This window comes from Chroicocephalus ridibundus, chromosome 1 (assembly GCF_963924245.1).
Source record: "Chroicocephalus ridibundus chromosome 1, bChrRid1.1, whole genome shotgun sequence".
Taxonomy (NCBI): domain Eukaryota; kingdom Metazoa; phylum Chordata; class Aves; order Charadriiformes; family Laridae; genus Chroicocephalus; species Chroicocephalus ridibundus.
Genome location: NC_086284.1, coordinates 35,678,857 through 35,699,009, shown reverse-complemented (window position 1 = coordinate 35,699,009; position 20,153 = coordinate 35,678,857). Strand labels below are relative to the sequence as shown.

Below are 20,153 nucleotides of genomic sequence, written 5' to 3'. Positions count from 1 at the left end.
TGTAAAAATCAGATGCCTTAAGGTAAATAATTGTATCTCTGTGTTTTTTTCCAAATCCTCCTGTAATCTTGAGATTGAATGAATATCTGCTTCGTACTACCCTGGAACCACATTTCAAATAAACACTCAGTGACATCTCTTGCCAAGTCTCTCCAGACTATTAAGGACACACCAAGTATTTCTGGGCTTCTTCGGAAAGGAAAGATGTGGGGGACACACCCAGAATCACCGAGGGCTTGCATCATTGCTCTGAGCACATTTCCATCACCTCTGGAAAAGCTGAGCTTGTTTGTTGCTATTTCTTTATCTGTCAAGTCCCTGCTTGTTCCACTCTTGGCAAAAAGGAGTTTTACAGCACGCAGGCTTTTGCAGACAGGATTCTTCTTGCTTAAAACTTACTTTCAACCATATTTCATTTGAGAGTTTTAGACATTTTCTAAACTCCTGCCATCAGCAGGAACCATGCCTTAACAATCAGCTACTATTCACTCTGCAAAGGAAGAATGTTTCCAGCAGCATGAAGCTTTGCCCAGAGTCTTACAGGCTCAACCTCTGGCACTTATCTACTCCTTGTTGAGATCTGCATCAATGCAATGTGTCTTTCCAGCTCATTATGTCAGATTACAATGGACAGAATGCAAGTTGTTTCAAGTCTCACAAAGATTTTAGCACGGTTTTTCCATTTAATTATTTTTATTCTCCTTACGCACTTTTAAGAAATTGTGTTTCTTAGGTAGGGTGGGTCTAAGAAACCCTAGAAACCCAGCTTGCTTTCTGTAACTGCCTGCAGGCAGCTGGAATGGGTGCCAATTGCATTTGGAGGTATTGTTATAGGCAGCAATAGGTTCCGAGAGAATAGGGACCGCATCCAGTCAAAGCAAAGGGCTCTCGGGAGAAAGAATGCTATTTTTCCATCCTCAGAAAGACTCCAGCTCCCTGGTCTCCTTGCTGTGTAATGCTACTCCTGCCATTTCTGACAGCTCCAGGGTTCCTTTCACACCCTGTCCCACACTCTTCCCGAGCTGTGGGTTCAGGATTTCATTTCAATCCACTTGTGCTCTCTTCCTTAAAAGTATCATTAAAGAACCTACGTGGGAGAAGCCCTATTTAAATCCATCTATGTTCAACAATGGCAATAAAAATGATTGCATGGTTAAGCTTATAGAAAGCCAAGCACAAGACCTGGGCCAGTATTCTTTTAATCAAATAATTGCTATTCGGGCAAGACTTTCTGTGCAACAATTATTTCTTTTTAAAAGCCCAAAAAATACTTGAATGAACTCAAGCACTTGAATGACTTTATTTAATGCCCATCATAATATTATATTATAAATATATTGGAATATTTCTTTAGCTTTGTATATATTTTCTTTTCTAATCATACCACTAGAAAAATAATACCACACTCCGGGATAAAAGAAAAACACTGTTATTGGAAAGAAGCTTCTTCTTTAGCTTGCCAAGCAGCTACCAGCCTTCCAAGCAGCAGAAACGGCATACAGTAGGGTTGCTACACAACATAATCAGTGGGACTTGGAGAATTGCTTTGCCATTTCCAAACGTATAATGACTGTTCTGAAACGACCGTGTTTTGCATGAGGAGGATTTGAAGGGAAGCAGGTGGCTACTAACAACGGTAAACATCGTGCTGCTGTTAGGGATGGTGTAGGAGGAGGGCAAGAGCCTGATGGCAGAGTACTTTGTTTACTCATGACCATCTCAGACAAGGACTTGCAGGGGGAAAAGAGCCCTGCTGTGACACATTATCAGTCCACTGAAACTCGAGTCTCCAAAGGTTTTTACCTTTTTAAAATATGGTAATAACTATCTGGCCAGATTGATTTCTTCTTTTCCCCTGATGATTTCATTGTAATAAAATTTCACGCGGACTGGTGCTACGTGTGAAGGATCAGCAAAGACTTCGGTAAGAACTCACTGTTAAAATTCAGGCACTATGGAGGAAAGAAAAGGAGAGAAAAAGGGAAGAAGGGAGGGAGGGAGGGAGGGAGGAAGGAAGGAAGGAAGGAAGGAAGGAAGGAAGGAAGGAAGGAAGGAAGGAAGGAAGGAAGGAAGGAAGGAAGGAAGGAAGGAAGGAAGGAAGGAAGGAAGGAAGGAAGGAAGGAAGGAAGGAGGGAAGGAGGGAAGGAAGGAGGGAAGGAAGGAGGGAAGGAAGGAAGGAGGGAAGGAAGGAGGGAAGGAAGGAGGGAAGGAGGGAAGGAGGGAGGGAAGGAGGGAAGGAAGGAGGGAAGGAAGGAGGGAAGGAAGGAAGGAAGGAAGGAAGGAAGGAAGGAAGGAAGGAAGGAAGGAAGGAAGGAAGGAAGGAAGGAAGGAAGGAAGGAAGGAAGGAAGGAAGGAAGGAAGGAAGGAAGGAAGGAAGGAAGGAAGGAAGGAAGGAAGGAAGAAAGGAAGGAGGGAAGGAGGGAAGGAAGAAAGGAAGGAGGGAAGGAGGGAAGGAGGGAAGGAGGGAAGGAAGGAAGGAATTTGAGGTTATTTACTTTTCTCTAACAGGTTTGGATTACTTTCTGAGTATAATGAAACTCGTCATACCATCTAGACATGACAGTGTCTGCGCTGTCTGCATATCTGTAAACACCAGCCTCTTTTATCTATAGAATGGATCAAATTCTACTCACCACGAGATAATTTCAGAAAGATTTTTCCAGAAAGAGGATGCTCTCAGACTCCAGAAAATACAGTTTGCCTGCTCTGCGCACATTTCAAATTAACCAGTCTAAACACTGTCAATAAAATCAAATATATATATATATATATACACACACAAACATATACATTTCCTTTGGGAAGAAAAACTGCAGTAGCCCAGCTCTGTTAACTGAGAGGGTACTTCCTGTCAAAATCCCCCTAATTCTAACTCCCACCACCAAAACCCTACCCTCTCCGAAGGGAAGGACTGCAGGGTTGGAAAATAATTCCCAAAGAAAGTCAACCACATCATCGGCAGGAGGTGAGCTGTGTGCTCTCCTCTTCCACCAACACGCCAATGTGGATCTCCTGTTTAATTACCTCATGCCTGCTGTCATTCTTCTGGGGACTGTGCCCATTTGTGCAGACCACCAAGATTACAGAATAGCACAAACACATCCAGCAAAGCGCCCTTAACAGGCATTTGCTTGCCAAAAGAGAACTACTCCTGTTCTCAGTTAGAGTTAGCAGAAAGCATTTGTGTTTAAATGGAAAAACATATTAATAGCTTCCCCGTTTCTTCCCCTCTGCAGGCTAATGTACTCCAGAAAACAGATTTTTTTCAAAAGAGTAGGAATATATCTGGAAAAGCTCCTTCACAAACTACTGGCTACGCACAGATAATATCTTCCTGGGGACAATTTTCTCCTGCTACATTTAATGTGAAGTAGCATTTTCAAAATCACTCTGTCAAACAGCTCTTCCACATGGGAAGGGTTTGAATTCTGACAGCCTCGAAGTAACAGTAATATTGCCTTTGCTGTAGAGCCAGCCCTGCAAGATACTAAATGTATCCTTGACTTTCATTATTTAGAAGTGCACCTTTCCTGGTAGGATTTTACACTAAAGGCAATCCCTCTAGGAATGCAGAGAACCCAACTGGAATCTAGAAATAACAGTAGTGATGATGTTAATAATAATTCTAATAATGAGTACTTTCTTGAGCTTAGCAGAATTTTACCTTACAAAAGAAGACATCCCATATCTCAGCTTACGTAGCACAGTAGCTGCATTTCAGCCCTGCAGTGCTCAGGCAGTTGGACTAGATGATCGTTGTAGGTCCCTTCCAACTGAACTATTCTATTCTAGTACATGAGCAACCACCATTACCAGTGCTCCCATGGCCCTGTGGAAAGCCAGAGTATGAGTTTGTGGTAGAGTAAGTAAAACATGCCCAAACATTTGAACTCTGGACTTTAGTTAGTAGACCAGTGTGACTCCATACCAAAACACAAGACTCCTAATCTTTTGAGCCAGAGTAAGGAAAGAGGGTCTCAGTTATGATCCGTATCAGAAGGCATTACAAAAGGAAGAGCAGTGACAAAAATAATGGCACAAAATTGCTCTGGAAAAATCTTGGCCTATCAAAAGAAAAACTAGCAGGCAGGAATCTCTGGACACACTGGGTTGGACTCATCAGACAAAACATCACTGTCCACATCAGACCCAGTCAGCTCAGGCTCCCTTCATACTCATCAGAGAGAAACTGGCACAGGTTGATGTTAAGTGCTTGGCCAAGTGCACATGTTCGTTCATCCCAGGGCAGGAAATTCTCCTCCCAAAGCAGCATGAGAAACTTCATTTCCTTCACAAGCAGATGTCTACAGTCCTTCAATGGGCAACCAATATGGACCAGCTAAAATGTAGATGAAGATACAGACCTCAAAAGTCAGCTGGGATATACAGCATTCAGTTTTGGGTCCCTCATTACAAGAAAGACATTGAGGTGCTGGAGTGTGTCCAAAGAAGAGCAACAAAGCTGGTGAAGGGTCTAAAGCACAAGCCTTATGAGGAACGGCTGCGGGAACTGGAGTTGTTCAGCCTGGAGAAAAGGAGGCTGAGGGGAGACCTTATCGCTCTCTACAACTACCTGAAAGGAGGGTGTAGCGAGGTGGGGGTCGGTCTCTTTTCCCAAGTAACAAGTGATAGAAATGGCCTCAAGTTGCACCAGGGGAGGTTTAGATTGCATATTAGGAAAAATTTCTTCACTGAAAGCGTTGTTGCATTGGAACAGGCTGCCCAGGGAAGTAGTGGGGTCACCATCCCTGAAGGTATTTAAAAGACGTGTAGATGTGGCTCTTAGGGACATGGTTTAGTGGTGGACTCGGTAGTGTTATGTTTATGGTTGAAGTCTATGATCTTAAAGGTCTTTTCCAACCTAAACGATTCTATGATTCCTATTTGAAGGCCAATGTTGCTACTTTGTAAATAACAATTATTCTACCAACTGATGCATGGCAAAGACTGGCAAACAAGGGAAGAGTTCCCAGTTACTTTTTCTTACAAATTCAAATATGCTAAAACAGCTAACTTATGGCATGCTGCCTTTTAGCTTTTTAAACTGTTTTGTTACTCTTCTCTTTTTGTATGCTCCCATTGTGCATTGCATAAGGATCATTTATTCAGTGAGGAGAAGACGAGGGAGACTGATGAACCTCCATTAAAATGGAAAACACGAGCCTGGAATACTTCATGTTAAGCACAGAGAGAAATTTGTTTTCTGATGAGAAATAAAACAGACCCTTGAACTTAAAAGTCAATGACAGAAAAAAAAACCCATGAAGATATGATTTATAGTAGTAAAATAAAGTTATTCAGGAGTCAATAATTTTTCAAAAGGATTAACAGAGCATATTCAGCATTACCCATAATGAGGTAGGATGAGTATGGGAAGCTCAATTTGCATGCTATTTAGATTCAACAGATAGTTACGCTGTTGATATCTAAAGTGCTGTTGTTGTGACAGTAAAGGTAGAGGTCCTGTACATCCTCTGAAAATTAATACAGTTCAGAGAAAAAGGTAAAAATTGCAACCTTTTCGGTATGTAATGGGGTTTAAACTATACAAGAAGGATGGTCCTTTAGACGACTAAATTTCCTTTTATCATCAGGTCACAGGGGTTGGCTAAAAAAGGCATCAAGGTAACATTTGAATTCAGATCTATCTACCTCTGGGATTCAACCAAGAATTTAATGCCAAATGGAAAACAGTAGGTAAGCATGAAAGCTGAAGTAATTTATCACTGCTATCTTTTCAACAGATAAGCATTTCTTTGTTTGAACAAATAAACATTACAGTACATGAAAACAAAAATGTTTTGAACAGCACGGCTTCCATAGGGCTTCTACATAATGAAATTTCAAAAAACATTCAGTATAAAAGTTTTGGTGCACAAAGATTACTGATTTTCTTCCACATGACAAATAGATAAATACCTCTATATGAAACACACTTTTAAGTACCATACACTATTCAGGTTCATATTTTTCAATGCTTCAGAAAGCATGAAGAGGTGTACTTAAATTATTAATTTCTCAGCATATAAAGTTTAAAAAGCCCAAACAATTCAACTGAAAACAAGCTCAGTTGATAAATAACAACAATTGTTTTTCCCTAGACTGTCATTTACGAACCTAACGTTGATTCTGAAACAACCTGATTTCTTTCCATCTCAAACACCGTTACCAGTCATAATGATTCCTCAGATCCTCCTGCTTCAACTTCACTGTCTTGTATTTGCGCTGTCAGCAGCAGCCGTATCACCAGTCTATGTTTCCTTTTCGGTCATCTCAGTGATTAATTGATTGGAATTTAGTGTACAGCTCTTTGGATGGTGCAAGCCCCATTCTAACGGCTTTGGCTCAGCAAGGTGAACAAGAATAAAGAAAGAGCTATATAGCCCCTTCTCCTCCCCCAATGCATATGAGCGAAAAATACAATTACAAATGACACACAAAATGCAGCTACCATGAATAACAAGTAGAAAAGGTGTTTGTATTTGTACCTATCAGATAAAATGTACGAGATTCTAATATATACTCAGATGGTTTTTAAAGCTGATAAAGACGATTGGAATCTGGAAGCATTAGTATTAGAGGAAATAAATTATTATGTGGGTTTTCTCTTGTTTTCTATGTTATTAATTAAAGTGAGCCAGGTATCTATTGTGTTTTGACACTAGTGTCAGATGTGACTGCTGATACGCTGATCCAACAGTCTATCAAAATGGAGAAGGAAAAAAAAGCGGCTCTAAATAGAACTAGAGTTTATAGCAAACCAAACCCACTGTTTGTACCAAATGTTTACATGAACCTAACAAATTTGCAGAAAGATAGAAAGGGCATTCCCTGTTCAACCCTTTGCCTGCCAGAACTAGAGGCTGTTGGAAGGAAAAGGAGATGGGTCCTCTTAAGAATAACGGCAATCACAGACAATAAGGAAGAAGAACTGTAAGGCTGTCTGTAGACAGACTACCGAGGAAGAAGGAAAGTCACCAGAAAGGATCCTAGAGGTTCTTCACTGGGTTGTTGAATCTTCGAGGAAAAGAAAGAGCTTACAAAGAAGAAAAGAAAACACCTTTGGAGAAAGGATGGATTTTACAATGGGAAGGAAATCCCAGGGAAGACTGGGAGCTAAAGGTGGAAGCCAGATACAAATGAAGCTGAATGAGTGAGAGGAGAGAGAAGCTGCAGAAATGCACATTGTCTCCAGTGTTTTATTTCCATGTTCACAAAAGCAATGTAGAAGGTCACTTTGCTATAAAGGTCTAGGCCAGACTAGCACATCTCATATAGCATTTCACACTGTCTTAACTTACCTCTCACTGGGTCTCCAAAACCACTTAGTGCACTTACTCAAGCTTCAGAGTAGACAGGGATCACTGAAGACGACCATTCCTCTTCCAGTCCTTTTAAGACTTCTTGACTAGAGAACATCTTTCCTGCATACTTAAATTCTTATAAGGATTCACAATTGAGCTTTTGGCTTATGTCCTCCAGAGCAGGCAGGATTCAAGAAACACAACCCATGGGCTGGCAAGTTTGTCATATGCTTCTTGAGATATTCACTGCTTACGAGTGTGGTGAAGTGTACGTTCTTCCACGGATGATAATCCCTTGCTCCTCGGGGAAAGATGGTGAGAAGACAGGTTTTGGCCTAACATGACACAGTTCTGCACACCTGAACAGGCAAAGCCTGGTAGAATCCCAAACCAATGTGCAAAGAGGTGAGAGCAGCTCTCTAACGAAGCTTTCACCAAAGAGCAATCTACGAGTGACAAGGTGGATGGATGGGTCTATGGCTAGGCAATATCAACTCTAGAAGCAAGCAGTTCTCAACGATTTTTTCCCTTTCAGATTTTTTATACGGATAATGTAAAAAATTATTGTCTGCTGAACTGGCGGCAAGGAGAACTGCAAGAAAGATGATGATGTGGCATAATGAGGTTACAAACCAGACAACAATACGTCTGCAGTGTAAGAAAGTTATGTAATTATTTTCTGAGTTGCTTCTATCAACTTGGAAAGAAATGTAGTCTCTACCAAGAGAATGTATTGCAGCAAGTCCCCTCGCTGATTTAGGACGGTAGCGTTTACCTTTCCTTATAAGCCATCAGAGAGACAATTGTATATTGTGTAAATACAGTGGGGACATGGATTAATTTCAAACCTATCACATAATCTGATGAGATTTCCCTTGAGATCTCCTAACGCTCTGCAGCACTGTGAGCCATTATTTCCGTACTTATTGGAAATAACGTCTGAGCCTAGGCAAGGCAAAATATTCCCTCTGAGAGTTGTCATGACGGGAGTGGAATTAATTCTTATTGTCACTGTACACATCGAGGGTCTTTTTGGCATTATTAGCATGTACCCCAAATACTATTTAAATCCATGATGATACAGTACAACATACAACAGTATCATTTGGGGCCTCCTAATTTGGAACTATGCTCCCTGCTACATATACTGAAAGCAAATCAGATTTCACCTGCGTTTACATCAGCCCAACACAAATCCATCATCTTCAGTGGTCTTGCTCCTGGCTCGCACCAGTGTGGAATCGGAACGGGATCTGTGATATAACAGAAGTACTCAAGATCCTTTTAAGATGCAATTTGGTAAGGAGATAGACCTTAATCACAGTGAACTGTGATGGCAGTTGTGATAGTGGAGCGGATAAACAAGAAGCTTTAATTTTTTCTTGCAGTTAAATCCGCTCACTCTTACTATGGAGTTTTCTAATCTATTTTAAGTGTTCTCCAGCTGGTTGCAGTTACCAGATGAGGACAGATTCCTCTGTGCTTCACTGTGAAATTAGCCATGCTGGCTTCTTTGGATGTACTGAAAACTCAGCTATATTATATTAATTTTTAGATTTCCAAGCCACTCTCCTGCAAACTTTACCAAATATTCCTGGTTTATTTTTGCAAGTGAACTTTCTCCATTTTTAGTTGATCTGTTTCTCTTACCTGATTCATTCAAGGATGCTTCCAACACTGCAATTTGTCACCACGGAAACAACTGGTCACTATAACTGATGTCACTGAATGAATCAAGTAAGAAAACCATGGAAGTGATTAAAAAAAAAAAACCACAAAAAATCAAACAAGCAACCATCTAAACAAATTCAGTAATAATACGGAACAACCCAGAAAGAAATTCAATTGAATGTGATGACTTAATTTCAGTTTTCAAAATTGCAGGGTTTTTTTTTTAACTTTTTATGTTTCTCTGTGGGTGGCAGCGACTGAGTAAAACCCAGTAAAATGGGTTCTAGCAAGCCCATCTCAGACCCAGCACCACAGCTCACAATGAGATTGCTCCAGCTACAAACCCATCTCTGCCAAAACTTTCACGGGAAGCCGAGGCAGGGCAGACTTCCCCCTAAGGCCATGCTGAGACCTGACTTGTCCACTTAATTAGCCCCTTAACCATTCCAGCCAAAAAGGCTGAACATGCAGCTGTCTGCAAACAGCCTGCCAGTGCCCAGCAGCTTTAAATATTATATATATATCTTTATCTAGCTCCATTTTCCTGACAGAAATAACCATAGGCCAGAAATCTCTTCAGCTGTTGTTCCCTACCCCTGTTGATGCTACAGTGATGTCTATTTTATGGATCAATGTTGATTTTCATCCAGGATTTTGTAAAGCTTTGGGGGAAAAGCCTTGTGAAGGGAAAGAGAGATACTATTTCGTAATCCAGGGCAGCCTTTTGGAGATTTACCCATAACTCAAGTACAAATGCAGGATAACCACATTTTTATTCAAATAATTTTCTGTATTTAGCAGGAATGTAGATAAACCCATTTAAGATTTTGGCTAACTTAAAAATTTCTTACATACTTCTTATAGCTACTGGTAACACACAGATAAAAAACACCTCTCCAAGGTGATTCTAACATTAAAAATAATAATAACTCATGTTTACTGTATTATCTTAATGTCTTTATAATTTTGTCAGATTTTGCATGAAAAGATAACCTCAGCTTTATTTCTTAAATAATATGATTGATGCTGACTTAGAAGCAGACACTTTCATCACTATCACGTGAAATCTCTGGGGGATTAAACTTTAGGAGACACCCTCACAAAAAGAAGCGCCTCTTTTATAGCCTTACTATTTAAATTTAATTAATTTATTAGTGCCCTGGAATTGCAGGTATTAAAAAAATAATAAAATCCCTGAGCGCTTTTGCTTTGCATGTGATAAATGCTACAATCACTCTTTCCTTTTAGGGAAAATACAGAGGAAACAATATTAGGTGATAGTGAAGTTCATCGCAGCGGGTCGATTGAGATTGTCAGGATTCATTAGCATGTGTGTGACTGGTAAATAATTGAGTTAATTTTAGGTTGAGTGACATATTTAGAAAACTACGAATCACCTTATTTTGTGAATTTAATCAACCTTTGCTCTTCCCCGGATAGTTCAGCATACATCTGCAATATTAAGTTGGAACTGACTCTTTACTCTGCAGACCTCACAAACACCAGTGGTTTGCAAACTTTTGAAACCACCAGCTCTATTAAATGCTGGTCTCCAGCAAGGAGTTCAACACAAATAGAGCATCGTCATTACAGAGACAACAAAAATGGAAAAAAACAAGAAACCTGAAGAGGAGGCTTTCTTTAACTGAAGTTTTAGGCAGATTTATGCTGAAATCACAATTTGCTCTGTCTCTAAGAATAACAATGCTAAAGTGTGCAAAATACCAATGCAGAAAGATTATTTCTCTGGAAACTTTCCAACAAAAAAGCTCCTGTTTGAAAAATTCAGTCACTCCCGGAATGCTGCTTTGCGACACACTCTTAGCCCAATTAAATCACATTACAGAAATAAAAATTGCACCGCATGTGGATCTTCCAGCTTTGCTTTCTGAAAAAGGGTATTTTCAAAAAAAGGAAACATCTTCTTCAAAGTTTAGCTTTATTTGGAAATAAGCTAACTTACTTCCTAGCTAGCTAATGTGAGCTATTCATTTATTTCTCATCAGATGTCTTCTGATCTCTTAGCACACAGTTTCTCTTCATTTCCGAAAGACGTTCTATTAGCACTAGATTTGATATTGAACATGACAATATTTAGGTAACACAATGGGCTTTTCTATGTAAAATTTAAGCTATGAAGATATACGCTTGCAAAAAGGGCAATTACTCTTCAGTTTCATATTTTGAATATGCAAACAAGTTGCTTGTGGATTACTGGCAGCTACAGCTTGGGCTCTGACACTTAACTGTTTGTTATTAATACGCAAAGCAATTAATGTAATTATAAATATGGAAAAGAAAAATATCAACACTATTTACATTAGTTAGTTACTAGGAGGTAAAATACTTTGTCAGCTGTAATACAATACAAATTGCTGCAAAGCGTTTAATACAATTACAACACGCATATATTCAAAGCACTACAGTTTATATTCTAGGTCTGTCCTCCTGGGATCAATTTATGATACTCTGCGCTGGGTATCTTGTCTTGACAAAATAATGATACTTCGTTCCCCTGTTGCCACATTTGGCTACCACACGGTTTATGTACGGGTAGGATGACAGACCCGATGATTGTGCAATGAACAGCGATACGCATCGCCGGGATGCACGGGGACGGGAAGCGGGAGGAGCGATTAGTATCTATACAGAAAGCACCACACACGAGTGTGCCCCTGCCTCTCCAGTTGGGAAACATCTCCTTCAAGCAAACACAGTAAAAAGGCACAACAGGATCAACAGCAGATCGTATGCACTTCTTCACTGTTGGCATTGGTTTTTTGAGTGCTCATATTAAAAAACCCACTCGGACATTTACCATCTTCACCCCATGCATGTGGTGACAGGCAGCAACTCCGCAATGGAGCTTCAGGAGGTCTAAAGAAATGATTCTTGCAGGTGGCAGCCAGCTAGGCGAGTACTGTAAGGTGGACGAAACACACTCACATCATAAGGAGACCGTCGCTTTCTTAAATACTCAAAGTCATTAAGCCATTTAAGCAGAAGGACTGCTTTCATTTTCCTTCATTTTCTTGCATTTGGAATTAAAATTGTATTCAGAATTACTGGTGTTATAAACCGTAACCAATTTGAAACCAAACTATTTCAAAGCTCCTTATTAGTGCTTTAATTTTTAAGTCTGACAGTTGTGTAACATGCGACTGACATCCTCAATTAATAACACCGTGTGTTACTTGGTAACATATGGCACGTTTAGCAGCGTGACTCAGCCACGACAGTTCCAGCGAATCAGAAGAAGACATTGCTCCCTGGTTCCCAGGTACGAAAGTGGCATCCTTGTAATCACCTGCTGTAAACACACATTTTCTAGTACTGCAAAGGGAAACGAGTGGTCGCAACGCCACGGCAGTTCAGAAAAGGAAAGTGTTTCAATGTGTAACTTCTTTGCATAACTTTGATAAATAGAAGGGACAACACAGCAGATGCACGTTACTAAAGACGGTGCAGTGCCTAGATGGGGAAGCAAATTAAAAATGAACAGGGCACCACTAAAAGCCGACACTTTCTCTAACCAAACCAAACTGCTACTGCCCAGTTGGCACTGGCTGATGCACAGTCCCGCTTTGTTTCCCAGCTGCTCCATGGGGCTGCTCCAAAGCTCACCAAGAGCAACACGGTCCTTTTTGGATGAAACCCCAATTAAGAACAAGACTAGACAAAGCATCTGTATGTAACTGCTGGCTCAGGGCTGTCTGAGAACTGTTACAACCCCAGCTTTTTGCTGGAGCACCTTCTTCAAAGTGGAAAGGGGTAGATTTAGGTTAGATATCAGGAAGAAATTTTTCACTATGAGGTGGTGGGGCACTGGAACAGGTTGCCCAGGAAGTTGTGGATGCCCCATCCCTAGAAGACCAGGCTGGAAGAGGCTTTGAGCAGCCTGGTCTAGTGGGAGGTGTCCCTGCCCATGGCAGGGGGGTTGGAACTAGATGATCTTTAAGGTCCCTTCCAACCTAAACCATTCTATGATTCCCTGTCCCCAAGGAGCAAACAGAGCAGTTAGAGCCTGCTGTTTCATCCACATCTCTCTCTCCCCTGAACACAGCTCCCTTGCTCAAGTACTCCAGCAAGGGGTTGCTTGAGGAAACAGCCGTTCAAACCTGGCACTGTCCGCTGTGGTGTACAACCTTTCTGGTTGTAAGGGGAAGAAAATACCTCCAGGGGGATCTTCTGAGCCATACACACCTGCAAGACTCCTAGCCACCTTCCTCCCGGCTACATCAGGCCGTACAACGCCTTGGGTGACCCAGCTGCAGGTGACAGCCAGGGGTCTGCCTGCCCGGTGGGCAACTGATGCCTACTGTTAACCCACAGCAGTGCCAGGGATCTCCATGCCCTCCGCCAGAGCTTTGCCGTATGGACAGAGGAGGCACAACCCCTACAGCTGAACTTCCCAGCTTCTGCCTGCTTGTCACAATTTAATGTTAGTTTCTGTGTTTAATGTTTCAGATTTGCGTGTAGTTTAAAAAAATATAACTCGGAGCGTGCCAGTTATTTCTCCAAGGTTTCAGAACACAAACTTTGCAGTTCTTCTGCTATTTGGCATAGGCTGCCACAGATGGGAGACAGATATCTGTCCGCCAACGTTTAAAGAGGACCAGATTTTTTTGTTTAGGAATTTTAGCTGTTTAGCACTCCCAGTCGTACAATCAGCCAGACCAACCTTTCCCTCGGTAACAAGTGCATACACGAATGAACAAGGGAGACCATTGCCTGCATGGGATTCACACACATAGGGACATCTGTGGCGCCCTGGGACTGCCACGATGGTTAGTTTTGGAAAGAAAGGGGCCAACTTTTTCTAACCTGGCTTGGAAAACTCTGAAACTCACGTACCTTTCTGCCAAAAGGGAGCTCATTTACTGAAAGAGAAGGAAAACAAGGTTGCCCAGTAGTCACTTCAGTTAACGTCAGCCAGGAAGATTTGCTATTTCTGAGTCCTTCCAACACAAGCATCTGACAGAAGTTGCTGAATTGTTGCACGCTCTTGCTAAATCAGCCGTGTTCCTTTCCCAGCTGATGGCTACCGATTTAGACTGACCTCAAATCCTCCAGCTTCCTTCCCCCGCAAGAGTTACAGTCGTTCTCTGCCATTGCACCTGATCTTTCCCAAAAGTTTCCGCACCTTCCGGGCTCGTCACAACAACCCTTCGAGCATAAGCCGTAGCCAACTTGACACAACAGATTTCGTTTTTCTCTCGGTGGCACACACATGCCGCAAAGACTGCAGTTCATCACCTACGCTTTTCAAACCTTGCTGAGCACGCTCAAGTGGGACAGTGCTTCTGCAAACAGGGCAGCACTGCTGCTTCTTTTTATTCTTTTTTTTTTTCTTTTAAAGTAAAAAGTTGCTTAAAGCAAGTCTGTTTGAGGTAAAGTTCACAATTTATGCTCAACGTGCTGTCTTATGCCATGTCCAAAATAAGCATAGAAACACTGTCGCCTCTTCCTGGAATCCTGAGCAAAGCCCAGAGAATGGGGCTTCCTCATCTTCTCCGGCATCCCCTGAGCCTAAATATTTCAGAGCTTGAAGCTTTCTTCCTTATGTATAAGGGTGGTGCTACTGGGTGGTGCCTGCATGACTGTGTGCATGCAGGGAGAAGTTTCCAGGAGCAATAGAAAGTAAGCTGTGCCATAGAAGTCCTACAGCGATTACAGCTTTCTTCCTTTCTGCATGATGTCTTGGGAAGAAAATCACGGAGAAAATGAATGCTGACAACCGACAGGCATCGGGCAGCGTCCTGAGGGAAGCAGGGAAACACGCTGCCCCATGGACAAGGACAGGGGGCTGGTTCGCTCCCAGATGGGGATTAGAAGTCGCAGGTGAACCAAGGCCACGTGCCCTGCTAATAGCAGCAGCCTCCTGCTCAAAATAAGAAGCAGGTTCACACATTTGTTCTCCAGTTGGGTTCAGACATAAGCTGCAACACAGATGTTCACAGGGCACAAAGGGGACACCCAGCAGAGCTGACTGCAAAAGAAAACTTACAGGAATGACAGCAAGTTGCCTTCTACAGCAGGCTCTCTAGAGAGGCAGTAAAAGAGAAGCTCATTCTGCTATGATTTTTTTTCTGAAGCTCCTCCTTGTGTAAGATCCTACTGCTGCCAACCCCCGGAGACTGAAAATGAATTAAAAAGAGGAGGAAAAACACAAAAAAACCCCAAGGGAAAGCAAAATAAAGGAGCAAAAGAGAAAACAAAGCAGAACAAATGAGACCAAAGAAGCACGTCACAAAGAGGGAATAGATGAAAAGCAGGGAAGTAAAGGCACTTCTGTAGATTTGAGAAATATTAAGGAAACACAATCAGAAGCTCTGCTGAGATCTTCTGCACACACTCTGAGGGGATCATTAGACATAGGACCCTCTGACAGACCTGGACACAGGTCTGAACATCCAGGAGATCCAGTGGTAACACAATCATAGATCCAGGAAGGTACCTGACCCCATACATAAAATGGAGACAATGGTTATTCTCCTGCTTTTACTAAACATGTTGGGACCTATGGATGAAGCACATTATGAAAATAGTTTGCATTTTAATTCTTACAGAACAAGCAACTTACCCGTTTTTGTGGAGGGGTCCCCTACCCCAAAAATTGGTCCTGGATTTTATTCCATAAGAAGAATTCCAGCTCTCCCCCACTATAAATCTCTTTGAAGTTTCTCATACAGATCAAGGTAACTTCAACTGTTACATCCATATCTTTGAGAAACCTTTTTCCTCTGTAGAGCTGAAACTCAAAAAGTCATCTAGGTCCATAAACCCTTTCGAAAGAATAAAACCTTCCAAATCTTCTGTTTCCCTTTCTCCATTGCTAGTAGCTCAGCAGAGTTTCAAGCATTATAAAGTGTGACCTGACTTTTAAAAAAGAAATCACCTAAAAATTGCTTTCCTGTATGCAAGAATGTGTGTCTGAAACTGCCTGAATATTTTCTGTAAATGTTCTAAGTGCGTTACTAGCTTCAGTGAAATACTTCTGAAAATTTCCAGGAACTGCAGTATGCCCAAGCTTTCAACTTTCACGGCCCTTTTCTTCCAGTATTTAGTCACATTTATACCTTTAGGAGTTACAAAGAAAACCAAACACAGACCAAAAAACAGTTAATGCACAGCCTTAAATATGGGGGATCAAGGGTAGACCTAATTCTTCTGACTAAGTGATTTTTCCTCCAAAACTTCTTACTTGCTCATGGAGACTCATCTTTTTGTTCAGTCTGAAGTTAAATTTGTAAGTTTGGCTACAGGTTTCTCTCTGAGTAACTGTGAGCATCATACCTTTCCCAATTTCTGCCATACATATATCACGGGCTATTGAAAATTCAACCTGCAAAGATCCATCATACTGTCCCATTCATGGCAGCTGAGATTTATCAAGAGCTTTAAGAAGTTCAGCATTAAACTGTCAACAAAACTCACACACACTCCATATCACCCAACACGAAACATGAATGTATCCATTAAACGTACCTATTTATTGCAGATACTCTCCAAGTTTCAAGAAGTATATAACCAAGAATTGATTCAAGTTCAGAGTCCAAGATCTGAAAAGGAGATAATATATATTTTTAAAAGTCACTAAAAGTATATGGCTTAAGCATATAAAAGAAAAAAAAATATTATTGTGCAAAATTACTATTTAGACATGAGTTTATGAGCTAGTCCTAAAGTTGTGCCTCACCTGAGAAATGTTGTGGGTGATAACAATGATAGTATGACAATTCATAGGGTATTAAGTTTAAGATATATAATGTTGTCTAGATTCTTAGGCAACATCTACATACAAGTTCAAAATTAGTAGAAAACTCTGAAAACACGTAAAATTTTCAAATAGCAATTTTGCTACAACTATCTGTAATGAAAGAACAAAACCAACATACTGAATATGTAAAACTGCCAGTTTTACATCCCTATATACATTTAAGTAATATTCTGCCTTTAGTTTGCAGCAAGACAATGGCATGAATAGGGAAACCACATGAAAAATCAAGGATATCATTATGTGCATTAGCTCTTGTCCAAAAGTGCTGAACATGTCAGTTCTGCTACAGGTGTGGAATTCTAGATGTACATTTTTGTAAGCATATATGTAAAGCACCTAATCACAATTAGTCCCAGAGTCTCTGTAAATCTTCCTGGCGATTCTCACACAGTGACCCTGAGCATAAAGCATTTGATAAGTCTGATGTCTTTAAGAAAGCAAAAAAGAGGAGGAGGATGCATCAGGAGAAAGAAACTGGCTCAGCAGACCAAGGAAAAACACAAAGGAAGGAAAAAGAAGAGGAAAAAATAGCTCAAGTGTCCAAATGCACGTGGTCCGATCTTTGTTCTGGACAATGACTTCTGAGATAACCACATCAGCTTCACCATCATGAGTACATGCTGTATTGAGTATTTCTGCGGCAGCGTTAGCATCTTTGAATTTTGCAGCAGGAAACACTGTTTCGCACAGTGCTGCCACACAGCCACAGCTCTTAGAAAAAAAATTATTAAGAGTCCACATTAGAAAAAGTCTTGCCTTTTTCCTTTCCCCACAATTTTGCCTGAGCTTTTGCTTGCAGCTGCACCACTGGTACCCACTGCAGGATTCCCAGTGCAGGCAAAGTGAATCACCCCAGTGGAGTTAAGACGAATCAGTTACAGAACAGCCTATACCCACTACGCATCAACGGTCACCTATCTGGGAGCACCTCTGTGCTCCAGCTGAAGAGCAGGCATTTTTCTTCTCCAAAGGCTTGGCCCACCGAAGGAGTCCTAGACTCCCTCTGTTCCCTTCTGTGAGCTGGTAATTTTCAAGCAGAGAGACAAAATGCAAATATCAGCATGGATAATTATTCCACTGCTCATTTTTTGCAAGATAATCAGACAGAAAGATAAGGCTGGTTCTGAGAAACAGAAGCAGTAGAAATTTTTATCCAGCAACTGCATGAAAGATTCTGCCAATTCTTCTTACAAAAGCAAAACAGTTCGTTGATTTGTAGCTGCTGCCTACTTTCACGTGCAAGAACAACAACTACAGAAATCCCTCGCTGGTCTTCTCTATGTATTTTCAGGCAATCTCTATAAACATGACAACCTCTAGGATTATTTATTCTACGCACTATGTTGCCGTCCCTGCTATTGATGTCAACTGCAGACAAGCCAGGCTCAGAAGCTCAGATTCCATCACAGAGGCACGAGCAACACCACTACATCTCTGCCCTTTGCATCTCCTACTCAATTCCCCAAAAGAGATTTCCACAATAAGGAGTAGAGAAAACACAAAGAGAATGCCATTAAAGTTAATGTGAAAATCAGCCAAATATCGCCTCTAATAGGAGCGGGAGCTATTTACTAGGTAATACCAATAAAAATCTGCAAGATCAGAGGGTGGCCGAAGTTTAGCCTTTGTTTTCTACAGTAACGCCCTCTGTTTTTTCTGCATTTCCTTCTCCATCAACTAGCCTTGTAACAGTTTTTCCACATACGTTCATCCCCATGCTTTGCTTTCCCCTCTTACTTATCCCCCTCATCTCTTACCGCTTTTACAGGCACATGTTTTATTTTCACTTGCAAGGCCTGACTACAAGCACTCATGTTATGACACCTTGACAGGAGCTACCACCCATCAGTTGAAGCAAGTTAACCACCTACACGCATGCTGTTCCCCGGCTGGAACATCTTCAGCTAAGTGACCTTCACGACGGGTAGTAGATTCCAAGGCTGAACTGTCAGGTCCAGCAAAACTTGTGTCGTAAAGGTAACCTTCGAAACACCAGCCGAATGTGAAATTCTACTAGCGCGATAATGCATGAAACGATATTGCTCAAAGACACGTCTTGAGACATTGTTGGCCTGAGAATTTCTTATGACATATTTATAGAGAAACGTAATGAATTATTGCATGGCTGAGATAGCTCTGTGACAGCATGTTTGCAGCCAAAGTTAAGAACAATTGTATGTTAGTATATGCACACGATTTGCTGTGAATAACTTTGGCAGTGATTATTTTTGAAGTGACCACCCATCTGACTGTTCCAAAAAGCCTCACAGAGTTGCTAAAAGATGCCAGGGAAAGTTTTTACTTTTAGCACACTTTCTATCTTTAATAACACCAGCTGTCTCTTCCACAGAGACATCATGCCCTTCACAGTTATCCCATATTCTGCAAACACCGAAAAACCCCCAAACCCTCCCACAGTTATTAACATCTGCTTCATTTACCGATTCTGACAAACTGAAGGACAAAGGCATGATTTAACAGATTGTTCCACGTAAAGAAACAATGCAGTTCATGACAGGATTCATCAAACGCCCCTGTCAGAATGCTTTACAAAGCACAGCTTAATGAACGTATGCAAATTGCTATAATATATAAAAAGCCTGATACTACTTCAACGAGTAACGTGCTTATGAAATCTATGGAGACTGGTAAGATAGATCAATCTAATTTGTCTTTGAAATAAAGCGATTTGGTTTCCTCCAGATAATTTCAATCTCTTTTTTTTTAATGCCTTGGGGCACGACAACAATGCATTACATACAATGAACCACCGCTTCAGACCCTAGAAGATGTGATTATTCAATAGAAAAAACATTCCGCAACAGACAAACTGGAAGCACACTGGTACACTTCAATATTTTCCTTCAATGTTTTGACATACTGGCGTTTTTAAAAAAATTGTTATTTCCAAGCCTTGCTGCATTTAAGCAGCCCTTATTTTTTCGCCGTTGCTTGATCTGAAGTTGAAGCCTGAGTGCAAGTCAGGCTGGTATTTACAGCATGAGGAACTGCTCAGATATGAAAGCACATTAGAAACCAACATGCATCAGGGATGATCAGTGCTGTTGCTGCTTTCGACATTATTGATCTAGAGATCTGATCATTTTCTTTTCGTCAAGATAAGGAAAGAATGCCTTATGAGCTAAAATGATTTTCGATGAAAAATCCAACATTTTCTAGACCTTTCTTCCCCCTGACAACTGAAAGTTCTTTTCACCAACTTACTTGAAAAAAAAAAAATGCATTTTCAGTGTTTTGTCAAGGAAGCTAAAAACCACAATCACCCTTTATGAATTTATGGAAAAATAAACGGAACTTCTTTAATTTTTAATTTGGGAAAAAACACATGGAAAAGAACACGGCGCAGTAAGCACATCAGAAACTAGAAGGTGGAAAGT

General features: G+C 41.0%; 1 protein-coding gene across 4 annotated transcripts in view; it reads right to left on the bottom strand.

Moving 5' to 3' along the window:
• The window catches only part of ENOX1 (ecto-NOX disulfide-thiol exchanger 1), a 379,879-nt gene that overhangs the window by 287,269 nt on the left and 72,457 nt on the right, over positions 1 to 20,153 (bottom strand). For all 4 annotated transcript variants that reach the window (XM_063334867.1, XM_063334896.1, XM_063334903.1 and 1 more), the window contains exon 2: positions 16,464 to 16,537. The gene's annotated coding sequence lies outside the window, so the exon portion shown is untranslated. The remainder of the gene's footprint in view (positions 1 to 16,463; positions 16,538 to 20,153) is intronic.